Here is a 12,707-nt window from a genome sequence, read left to right on the forward strand (position 1 = left end):
TCTTGGGGGATTCATATACACATTAAAGTTTGATAAATATTGCAACTGGTGGTGGTTTCCTGGGTTTCCAGACCCTTTGGTCTTCCTCACTTTCCAAACTCTCCCAGGAAACATCTCTGCCTCATAACACCAGCTACTCTTCATGAACTGATGACTATAACAATCTATTTCCAACTCAAATTTCTACTCCAAGCTCCTGCTCATTTGTGCAACTATTCAAGTGCTCACTGGACATCTACATCTGTATATCTCACAGGTGAGTCCAACTCAAGAAATGGAAGTGCAGTGACTCCTGTGAGGCTTGCCTGGATATTGATATCAATTGGGACTAATTTAAAACTAGTCCATCTGGTTACTTCTTATGGTTAAAAAAAAAAAAAAAAAAAAAAAAAAAAAAGTATCCTTTCTTGAATTTGGAGTCTAGGAATATTTTATTCTAAAAAATTAATAACTTTCTTAGCTCTCAGTGTCACCAGAACAAAAACAAACAAACAAACAAAAATTATCCAGTGGTGGATACGATGGTACTCCTCCAGATTCCCTTTTCAGGATGAATACAGCTACCGATACAGCTATCAATAATCAATATTTCTCGGCTAGGGATATCTGGGGATATACTGGAAATTGTCATAAGTTGAAGGAAACTTGTTTTATGAAGGGGTGGCCTGAGGCCAATACAGGCTAATATTGGGAGATAGAGATCTAGTTCCCTTTTCTCAATTTGGAAGGACTCTGAAGGACTCATTCTATCATGTTTCCCTGAAAATAAGACCGGGTCTTATATTAATTTTTGCTCCAAAAGACACATTAGGATGTATTTTCAGAGGATATCTTATTTTTTCATGTACAACAATCTACATTTATTCAAATACAGTCATGTCATGTTCTCCTGGAACATCATCATAATGTACTAAATGAGCCTGTCTGGCTGATGATCTTAACTGGGTCTTATATTCGGGGTAGGTCTTATTTTTGGGGAAACATGGCAGTTTCAGCACTCTCCCAGGATCAGCTGGGGCCTCAGCTGCAACCACACTGTGGATCAAACTCCACCTCTACCGAGTACTATTGCCCTCACTTCCCCACAGGTCTTTCTCCTGCGAGCACTTCCCAATACAACTTCTGCATGAAATACTCCATCCCAGAGCCCATGTCCAGGGAGTCCAACCAAAGACACTGTGTGTCCTCCACTACTCCCTGTCTTACTGAATGCACCAACATTCCTCCTGCTGCCTGTACCAGATAACTGGGAATTATTTTTGACTCTCCCCTTCCTGTTTCAGGCCATATACTAGGAGGTCAATGTTGCATTGATCCTTCTTTTCCATCCTTTTTGACTATTTCCCTAGGTGAAGCTTTTGTCTGTCTGTTACCTGGATAACTACAACACACTCATAACTTATTTCCTCACTGCAGCCATAATGACATTTCTAGAATTAAAAAAACAAAGTTTATAATTCTTCAAAAATCTTCCATTTCTTCACCAAAAATCCAAACTTCTTAAGATGCCATATAATACCTATTTGGTTCAGCTAGTACAAGGCTTCCATCTCTCAAAGAAATCATTTCATTGTGTTGCCACAGGTTATCAGATTCTCTCCATAAAACTTGCCTCTTTGATGCCAAGGATGTGTTTTTGTATCTCAGTATCCCTACAGTCTTATTCAAAGTGTTGCATTTAGTAGGAAGTTGAATGAAAGTTTCCAGCAGACATCTACTCAATTCCCCTCTGTGGGTTATTCCTCTCATCTAATCCATTATAAATTCAAGAAATGAAATAATTTAATCGTTAGCTTATGTATCTAACCTGTCACCTACCTTTACTTCTTAAAAACAATCATTTAAACTTGAGGGTGTGATGATCCATTAGGAATTTGCTGGGGTGACTGGGTAGCCAGGATTTATAGCACTAGAATGACATGATTCCTTTCCTGCATACTGTAAATTTTAGTTATAGCTACACTTGTCTGTGTCCAGCATGGACAAGGCTGGCTCCTTTTTGTAATTTCATAACCACAATAAAGTCATAAATCTCAAGCTGCCTTTTTTTTTTTCTGTCTTTTATTTATTTATTTATTTATTTTTGGTAGTCTATCGCCTGAAGCAAAACAATGGACTTTCAAAGGAAAATGTCAGCATTAATGGACAACCACTTCAAGGTTAAGGGAAGTTCGTCCCCATCTCTTGACTAAAGACTGGAGGATTTGATCTCTACATGGCCACATCTTTCCAGAGCTAAAGGACAGGTGTGTAGATATGAGTATCCAGATGTTGGTGCCATCCTTATGCCTTCCCCAGATGGTCACTAGTCTTTAGAAGAACCGCACAAGTCATTTGACATGGAAATTTGTTCAGCCTTCCTGGAAGTAGTAGCCATGTTATGCTTCACTATTATGACAGTCTGTCCCAATGCTACAGTTTGTGCTTGCCCTCCTAAATGAATCTTAAACATTTGGATTGTTTATTATTTTTTAATAAACATTAGTATGCTTATATATTTACAGAAAAAAATGAGAAGAAAATACAAAGAGTTTCCATGTCCTCTACACCAGTTATCCTCATTATTAACATCTTATGTTAGTACCCTATTTCCCCGAAAATAAGACCTAGCCAGACAATCAGCTCTAATGTGTCTTTTGGAGCAAAAATTGATATAAGACCCAGTATTATATTATATTATAGTATAGTATAGTATAGTATAGTATAGTATAGTATACCAGGTCTTACATTATAGTAAAATAAGACCAGGTCTTGTATTATTTTTTGCTCCAAAAGATGCATTAGAGCTGATTGTCCAGCTAGGTCTTATTTTCGGGGAAAGACGGTATGATATATTTGTTGCAAATAATAAACCAGTATTGATATATTATTCTTAAGTAAAGTTCCTAATTTATTCACATTTTCTAAGTTTTTGTTTGTTTGTTTGCTTGCTTTACCTAATGTTCTTTTTCTGTTGCAGGATCCCATCAGGGATACTAATTTATATCCAGTTGTCATGTCTTTTTGGACTCCGCTAAGTGATGACAGTTTCTCAGACTTATCTTGATAGTTTAGAGGAGTACTGTAAAGTATTTTGTCGAACTCCCTCCATTGGAATTTGTCTCTTATTTTTCTCATGATTTCACTGGGGATAAGATGTTTGGGAGGAAGATCACAGGGGTAAAGTGCCCTCAGAGAGAGTCTGCATCTCATAGTGCTTCCGGCTGCAATCCACCATTGTTAATACTCAAGTGCTGTTGGTGGTGTGCTGAAGTATGGCAGAGGAGAAGTATTCTAAAAATCTATGATTACACCTCAGTCTTTCAGGGGTCTCTGCGACCTTCTTAATTATTATTTTTTTAAATTTATCGGGGTGACAATTGTTAGTAAAATTACATAGATTTCAGGTGTACAATTCTGTATTATATCATCTATATATTTCTTAGCTTTTCTTTTATTCCCTTAGATGAGACAGGAAGACCAGAGGGCACTGGAGCGGGAGAAATCTTCTTCATCTAGCTGAGATACAGCTTTGGCAGTGTTTCCTGTACAGTAGGCCTGCTTATGAAGAATGTTCTGGGTATATTTCACAAGGATTACTCCCCACCGCCACCCCTACAGAACCATGTGGCCATCTTTCCTGAATCTTTACCATGAGAACCTTGTAGGTTTCCTGGAGGTAAAACCCATGAAAGTGTACAGTCTAACCTAAATTGTAACCTCGAGGAATTTTTCATTTTCAAACTAGGCCACGCTTAGCTTCCAATCGTTTTTCAAATTTCTCATATAAGTGTTCCTACCAGTTTGTGGCTCCAGAAGCTTCTGCTCCAGGTAAGTAAATTTTGGCTGTGACTCTCTGGATTTGCCTGTCTCTCCAGATTTTGGTGGGGCAGTTTGCGCTAAGACTTGAATTCTCTGATGGCTGCAAGAAAAGTCTTTGATTTTAGTTTATTTGGCTTTACCTTGTAATGACAGGGCAGATGACTTCTAAACTCTTTACATATCAGAGCTGAAACTAAGAGTCAAGATTGGGATTTTAAGCAAAGTATAAAAAAGTCAAGATAAACCAAACCACATAGCTGTCACCTCCATGATTTTTAACTATCCAACCAGTCTCATATTAAACACACATCTGCATGTGTGTCCCACAACAATCAAAGAAAGCATCACTCAACTCTATGAAAGGCATTTGATAACTCAGTACCAGAGACTTTAGTATCTTACAGTAGATGTATTTTCCTTTATTGATCTTGGTTACAAAACCGCTTTTGGTCATTTCTTTTTAACCTTTAAACTGACATATAATAAGCTCTCAAAGGTGTTTGTTGAACAAACAGCTGTCTTTTGTAGCTATATAATGCATAAAATCAAATACATTGTAAGGGAGACAACTTTTGGTTCAGTATACTGATTGTTGTTCAGTAACCAACAATTGATGTGAAAGTCAAAAGTGAGGTTGATCATTATTACCACTTTCCTGAAAATGTTGCCATACCAAAGGAAAAAGAATACAGAATTTCAGGCTTGGAAATGAGAACTGAAATCACCATAATTTCCTGTCTCTGTATTAAACAATATATGGAGACTGGGGATATTTTTCTTTACGTTCAACAGTACAGAAAACAAGCAAAATTACTTAGCTACTTGCTCCGGAAGTACGTCTTCCAGGAAGATAAAACTGTAAGCGACTGAAGTTACTTCAGTGTCATGACTAATAGCATGCTCATCAAGTCTCTCGTCAAGATCTTCACCAGCGCTGCTCAGAAATCTAAAGCTGTTATGTTATAACCTCTGCCCAGTCGCAACAAGTTCCCCACTGTCCAAACCTTAAAATTGACCTGCCCAGTCCTGAAACCCCATATGTATCCTCCCTTTACTTCACCCTGCTGAAACATCACTAAGACCTGTGAAGGTGCTGTTCTACTTTCCTGCGATACGTCTGAAAATCTTAGCTGTGCTTGATCAACAGATTTCTCTAATCATATTTTGGGCAGAAAAGGAAACTGAATGCACTGTTTTTGGAAGCCTTTAATATAATTTATAGTGTATAGTCTAATATAGCTCTTGACTTTAAAAATGTTATGCTGAAACTCTTTAGTAACAAGAAACTTATTAAAATTATTTTAAAATTATTTTTCTTTATCTTCTCCTTAGACAAATCTATCAGAAAGTTTGTCCTTATTTTGGCTAAACTCCATGTCCCTTTTATATTAACCACTGCAAAGCTCATGACAGCCTCAGGAATGATCTGTGATTTGTGCTTTTTGAGTATACTTTCCAGAAATGCACAGCAATAATTTTTCATTTGAAAAACTTATAGAGGAAGAGAATTTATGACTATTCTAACATATTTTTAAAACACAGATAACCTTTTAAAGACCTCAAATTGGCAACAAAACACTTTCAGCAAATCCAATGAAATATTTAGTGACGGGGTTTATTACTAAAATTCTAAATTTTAATGACAGCCATTTAAAAAATACGTTTGAGATCATTGTAAATTAAGTAAGCAAGTAACAGTCAGAGACTGGCAAAAGCTGCCCCACATCTCCACTTACTTTTCCCTTTGTTACTTCTTCTCAAACACACACACACAGTACAGAGAGCTTGGGAAATGATTTTCCTGTCAATACATAATTGTATCATCTTCTGGGTTAGTGAGTAAATCATTTTCCTAAGTGAGGTATAAATTGTGCTATGCCTTTGATTGATAGTGTTTATATTTATTTTTCCTTTTTTAAAATTATGGTAACTTTTTTTAAAAAAATTATTAAAACTATAGCTAACATATAGCATTATTATACCAGTTTCAGGTGTACGTATCAATGGTAAGATTCATTACATAAAATTTTGTGTCTGCATTTCTAAATCGCATCACTTGTTAACAAGGGCTTAGCTCAAGAAACGTTCTGACAATTTGTTCTTAGACAATATCTCTCTGCTCTAGGTCATTGCCAGGTACCTGGCTAAAGTCAGCATGATCAGAAGAAAATCTGGGGAAGGACATGCAGAATCTCCGTTTAATTCTCCACAAGCACCAGGGACCATTTTCATGACCTGCCCACCTGTGTAATGTGCATCTCCCCATCTGTCATAGCCAAAGCCTCTTGGTATTTCTACTGTCAGGCAGGACAATGTTAGCCAAAAAGGGATGGGAGAAGCACTACTCCAGAGGTTTTCAAACTGTGCTCCTTGGAGAACTGGGCTTTCAAGGGGTGACCAAAGGTGAGCCCCTCTGAGATCATGACACTTACTTCAACCAAAAAAGTGGGTTTTTTTTTGTTGTTGTTGTTGTTTTTTTAATTAATAAAAGAAATAAAATAATAGTCATCCAGAAATATTTCAAAACTATTGATCTGTTTCCATACTATAGTAAATTAGCATCAATTCAATTTAAGCCTTTTCCTATCCAAATTCAAGTTCTTCCTCAAGTCTACATGCAGACCCATGTGGTGTACAGATCCCAGGCTGAGCGTACTGTCTTAGGACTACAACTGGCTCTGTTATATGTCAAGAATCTTCCTCAGTGCATGTTACCTTCCTGGTAATTCTACATGCCCCCACACTACATGCCTTCTGGCTCCTCTTACCAGGGCTTCATCTACCTGTTGGGTCACCCTCACAGTACGGCCCCCATGGTCCACCCTTGATAGCCTCCTGTCACCTATAGAGTCAGCTGTCATATCCTCAGCCAGTATTTCCTGACCCTGTATTGCTTTCTGCTATATCACTAGTGCCAGTCAGCTCAGTAACTATCAGTTACACATATAAAAAATAACTGTGATTCTACTTCACAACTTTCTAGATGCCTGTCCATTTTCTCCACTCATTAGCTTCAGTAAGGGCTACTCAGGTTTCATGCCATACCAGGTCCTTCTTGTACAGGTCCCATTACAAAAAAATAGAAAGATTAGCTTCATTCTCTCTGAAAAGGGATATTCTGATTTATACTCCTGCCTTGCTTTTTATCCATGGATGGCAGAGCTCCTTCCAATAAGTAGACTCACATTCATTTTCTGCAAATAAAGTGATGGGAACACTAGCTTTGCTACATTGTTTAAGGAATGTCTGGTTCTGTCCCCTTGCCTCAGCATCCTATAGCTACCCTTCAAGGGGGGAAAAAAGCCTCATATATGAAACCCTAATAAAATCTGGGACCCTACATGTCCCAGTCTTGTTACAGCTTTGTACTCAAATTACCAAAAGTAATTTAAAAATATTTCTCTTCCTTACACAGTGGGCCTTCTCTCACACTGAATCATCATTTCACATACAAATATTCTTATGGAATAAAAACCAATACCACTTACGTATCCTGCTAGAGAATATACTGTATGTGTATGCAAGTATGTGTGAGGTTTGCTTTGTGTTTGTAGGTTTGTTTTATTTTGTAGTAGAAAACTTGGTTTTCTCATCATCAGTTAAATGCTATTTCCTAAACCTAAATTCTGTGTTGATTGCAACACAGGTGGTTTCTGTGTGTGTGTGACAATAAGGGCTGGGGCTGGAGAGCAGGGAGTGAGAAGTTCACTATTTCACCACACTACTCACGATAGATAATTCGGAGAAAGGATCATTGAACTTTCACCAAAACATTTATAAATTTCAGTGGCACTGACTCTTTTTTCCCCTAGGATTTTGTTGTGTTATAATCAGAAAAAGTTCTGCTTTAGATAGAATCAAATGAAGGATGAAATCAACTAGCAACTGAACAAGAAAATGGAAATCAATAGTTTTCTATAGAGCAAGGAGGAAATCAATAAAAATTGGAAGGAGAACTCATTATATTCAGAGTAATCAGAGTTGAGAAGAAATTCTGCTATTAGTTAATTGGCAATGGCAAATAAAATGTCTCACAGATAAGATTGCTATTTACGATTTGATACTTGAAGGGGTATTACATTCAGAGCTTCCAATTATAAGACCTGATAGAAAGTGGCATCAATACACACTTCATTTTAATTGAATGTGGTGTTCAAATAGAAAATAAAAATGAATTCTATCAAAAGACCTGAATTCTTGGTCTATCAAGCCCGAAAACAAGGCTAATGTATCTGTTCCTTTTACCATGCCTTTATGTTACTTAAACACAGGTTATATTTGTCCTTACCTCCATGTGAATGGAATGACAATTCTGCTTTGCTCTAAGTCTCCCCAAGAATTAACCTGTCAGGAATTCCATATGCCCATGGTCTGCCTCATCCATCTTTCAGATAGAAAAAGTGGAGTCACAACCAACGGAACCCCAAGCATGTTTGTGTTCTTAATTACTCTGGAAAATTTGATCAGGATGACCTTTCCAGAGAGAAGTATCTCTCATTTTAAATTATGTTAATATTTTTTCAAGATGCCACACTTCATTGTCTTTAGGCTGAAAAACTGAAACCCTAAAACCCTTTGATACAGGAAATGAGAAAAGCCCTCTGCTTTCATTCCAGGAGTTGGAGGATGGTGATAGTATCATTTCTGGTAACTGCTAATGCAGTGAAAGGTTACAACGTGAATGATTTTGATGAAACAAACAACTCTTGACGCCTGGACATGTAGATTCAAATGTTATTGGAAAAAAGATGTGTATATATACTTTATATATACACACATGTGCATATGAAAGTTGGAAAATTAAGTTTGTGATCTTCCCACCGTGTAAGTGCACAGTATATACACACACATATAGTATTATATATGTATATATACATATATTATATATATATATATATATATATATATATATATATATATATATATAATCGGCGGGGGTGCCAATAAATGTATACCAGTAGACATTTTGGACAATGTTTCTCAAGCAGTAGTTCACAGTAATCAGAAGTGTCTGGATTTTGATGGTAACCACATTGAGAACCTCTTGTAATTGCAGAAGTCAAACATGACTTATGTATTTTGTTATTGATATATACTGGGTATTTACAATTTTAATAGCTTTTTTCTGTCTTAAAATGTGAATACATTTTTTGCACCCTCTTTATGTACACACACGCACACACACACACATACGAGATCTAACAATTAAGTTTGCAAACTTGTTTCAATAATGTTGTTAAACTTTTTTAATATCAGAGGGATTATTCATTATGAACTTGCACCACTTGGACAAACAGTTAACCAAGTTTACTATTTGGAAGTGTTGAAAAGCCTGCATGAAAAAGTTTGAAAAGTGCTGAAAAGGCTGCATGAACTTTTCGCCAACAATTCATGGCTCTTGCATCATGACAATGCACCAGCTCACACGGCACTGTCTGTGAGGGAGTGTTTAGCCAGTAAACAAATAACTGTATTGGAACACCCTCCCTACTCACCTGATCTGGTCCCCAATGACTTCTTTCTTTACCCAAAGATCAAGGAAATATTGAAAGGAAGACATTTTGATGACATTCAAGACATCAAGGGTAATATGACGACAGCTCTGATGGCCATTCTAGAAAAAGTTCCAAAATTGCTTTGAAGGGTGGACTAGGCACTGGCATTGGTACATAGCTTCCCAAGGGGAGTAGTTTGAAGGTTACCATAGTGATATTCAGCAAAGAGGTATGTAGCACTTTTTCTAGAATGAGTTCATGAACTTAATTGTCAGACCTCATGCGTGTGTGTGTGTGTGTGTGTGTGTGTGTGTGTGTGTGTGCCATTTACCATTAAGGAAAATAAATCAACATAATAAAAAATCGTTACCAAAAAATACTGTGGGGCTCCTCCTCCAATGGCAGGAATGGTCTTTGACCAAATAAAAATGAGGATTGTCAAGTGGAAGTAACAGGAAAGGCCCAGGTCCACTACTCTCTTTTTATAACTTGGGTATTTTGATCTCATTTAGTATGTTTCCATTTCTCTAAAGATGGGGATTAAAATGTTGTTACCTATATTACATTAGGGAGGCCAAAATAAATAATAATAAAGCATGAGTTGTGTGTGTAAGTGTTTCAATTTTTACATTAAATGTTGAGTAATGATAATAATCATTGCTTTTTGCCGTTAGGGCTCTCTAATTTCCCTGATGGCTTTTCTAGAGTCTCACTTTTATTCTTCCTTCTGTTCTGGAGGTTTCCTTCAGTGTGAGTATTAAGACTGTCTTGAATTACAGGAAAGGTTTTACAGACAAAGCATGACTGAAAACTAAGTGACTTAAAAAATACTTACACCATAACTTTGCTATATAAATGGATATTCCTCTCTTGGAGAACTGTACACATATTTTAGTGACCTTCCAACCTTTAACATGTTTAAAAATTTCATCTTTCAGAATAGAATTCTCAACTGTGGCCGGGTCTTTCAACACTTATTGAGTGTCTACTGTGTGCATGGAGATCAATCAAAACAAGTTTGTGATTGGAATACAGTGAACCTGATTTTTCTAATGGGGCTTATAAATTTAATCCAAACTTAATTTCAGACTAAGGGAAAACTAATGTATTCAATAAACATTCCAATCATTATATTTTCTAAACGTTGTTCTGGGAAATTTTTTCAGAATTCCATCATCTATACTTGCCAATGAAACGTAGTGACTTCTGTTAAGACCACACTACTAAGATGTGGCAGAAGCGGATCCAAATTCAAGTCCCTCTGATTTCAAAATCAAAGACCATGTCCTTCCATGTATAACACTTGTATATCCCTAGGGGTTTCAAGTGTTTTATGGACAATGGCAATAAAATTTGAATATTTACATAACTTCCCAAGGAAACCACTTACAAACAAGGAAGCATTGGGACCAATAAGTTTAGAACCATTTACCAAAGAATACCAGTCTTCTTTATAAATACACCTTATACATCCATGCTGTAAGGAGATGGATTTCCATTCCACCAAAAGGCAGAAAATTCTGATGGGAGGATAATAAGATGAGATTTAGAATGGATTGCCCAATGAACATTACTAGCCATTAGTTCCAATGTGATGGGATCACAAACTCTAAAGCACCTCAGACCCATGATTGTCACTTTAGTGATTTGACTTGTGCAATTGCCAAAGCCCTGCCCTAAAGTGACAATATTCTGTAAACGCTATATCTTGTAATTCAGAGTTTTCTAGCAAAAGCACAAAATCCCCAAATAGATAATGTGTTCCTTAGCTCCACAGTATTGCCATTACGAAAATCCAGTCAGCCAGCCCCAATCTGTGGTCTCTCTTATCACAACATTTAGGCTGAGAAATGATGCTATGTGGGTCGACAAATGACATTGCTAGAGAAATATGTAGACAATTTGGCTGAAACATCTTTAATTGACAGAACTGTTAAGGACACAAAGAACTCAGCTAAAGAATATTAAGATTAGGCCTTGCCCTTTGGAGCATTTTTCTATGGGAAATATGTTTCATCCATCATTTTTGCCAGAGTCAGGGATAGCCATTTTGTCAACCAGCCATGTTTATTTAATAAGTAGCATGGTGTTGCTTCCTAATCACTGGAACATGGGAGCACTGTCTCTGAGTCCCCTCGTCCACTTCCCTCATCCATGTATTGTTACACCAAAATTGTAGCTGACTCTCTGAATTGGAAGATTCAGATTACAAAGCAGCAACCCACTGGAGCTGAGGACAGGATTGATGGGCATCTTGGCGTTGGGTCTGGAGGAATCAATCAGCAAACACCCATTGAGTGGATTCTATCCATTGAGTGGACTCTTCCCTTAGCTCTGAGAGTGATATGAAAAAAGAATGCCGTTTGTCGACACAGGAAATGTTCTTGGAGTCATACTGGGGAGAAAATAACAATAGCCACTATTTATAGTAACTTTGCTATTGAATTTCTTATGTTTAATCCTCCCAATAAAGCTGTGAAGCTGTATTGTTATGCCCCTTGCATAGATGTGGTTTACAGAGAGTAAGGAATTTTCACACATCACATAGTTAGTGAACAATAAATACGGGATTTGAATTTAGATTTATCCAGCCAGAAATCTTAATTTTTATCCATTATACTACTTTAAGATGAATACAAGAAAAGTTTAATGTTTTAAAATATAAAAAAGGAAGTGACAGCAGTAAAGGAGATAAATATCAAAATAGTCCTACAGTACAAAAAATGGACTCACCCAGTGCCAAACATGTGGGACAGTAACGGGAGCTGCTAGAGTTTGGGAGAATGTTTGAGACAGTGTTGGAGATGGTCATCAAGAGGACGTGACCATTGGGTCACCCTCGAATTAAACTTGGGCAATGAGAGATTCCTCACCTCTTCCCCTCTCCTTGGAATGTACATTTTGCCCACCATTCCCAGCTAAAGCCATTTTCAGGGATGCAGCCTTGAGAGAACAATGTGTTGTTGAGACCATCTGGACAGTATATGTGACTGAACCTCATTAAGGCCTCTTTATAAATCTTAAGATTTGTGTGGACAGCGGTGGAGATCTACTCATCTTGGGGTCGCCCAACACAAGCCTTATAGGTAAGTTCCCTTGATTGTTAAACCTGTCACCTACCAATATGGAGGGGTCTTCCTCTTTCTTCAGTCTCTTTGTGTATGGGGACCAATGTGTGAACCAATAGCCAAACTCTAAAGAAAAAGGTAGCAAGTTCTCGAGAAGGTTTCCTGTCTTTAACTGAAATCATAACTTATCAGTCATCACTTCTCATTCTTCAATTTGCAGGCAAAATTTTTCTTGTGAATTAGATAATATTATAACTGTTCTTTCTTTCAACAAATAACAATGTACAGAAGCATGAGTGCTGGACTTTTTTAGTACAATGTCCTGTCATCAACCCAGCAATTA

The sequence above is a fragment of the Rhinolophus sinicus genome, chromosome 13 (genome assembly GCF_057876585.1).
Source record: "Rhinolophus sinicus isolate RSI-liver-muscle chromosome 13, RSI-T2T, whole genome shotgun sequence".
NCBI lineage: Eukaryota > Metazoa > Chordata > Mammalia > Chiroptera > Rhinolophidae > Rhinolophus > Rhinolophus sinicus.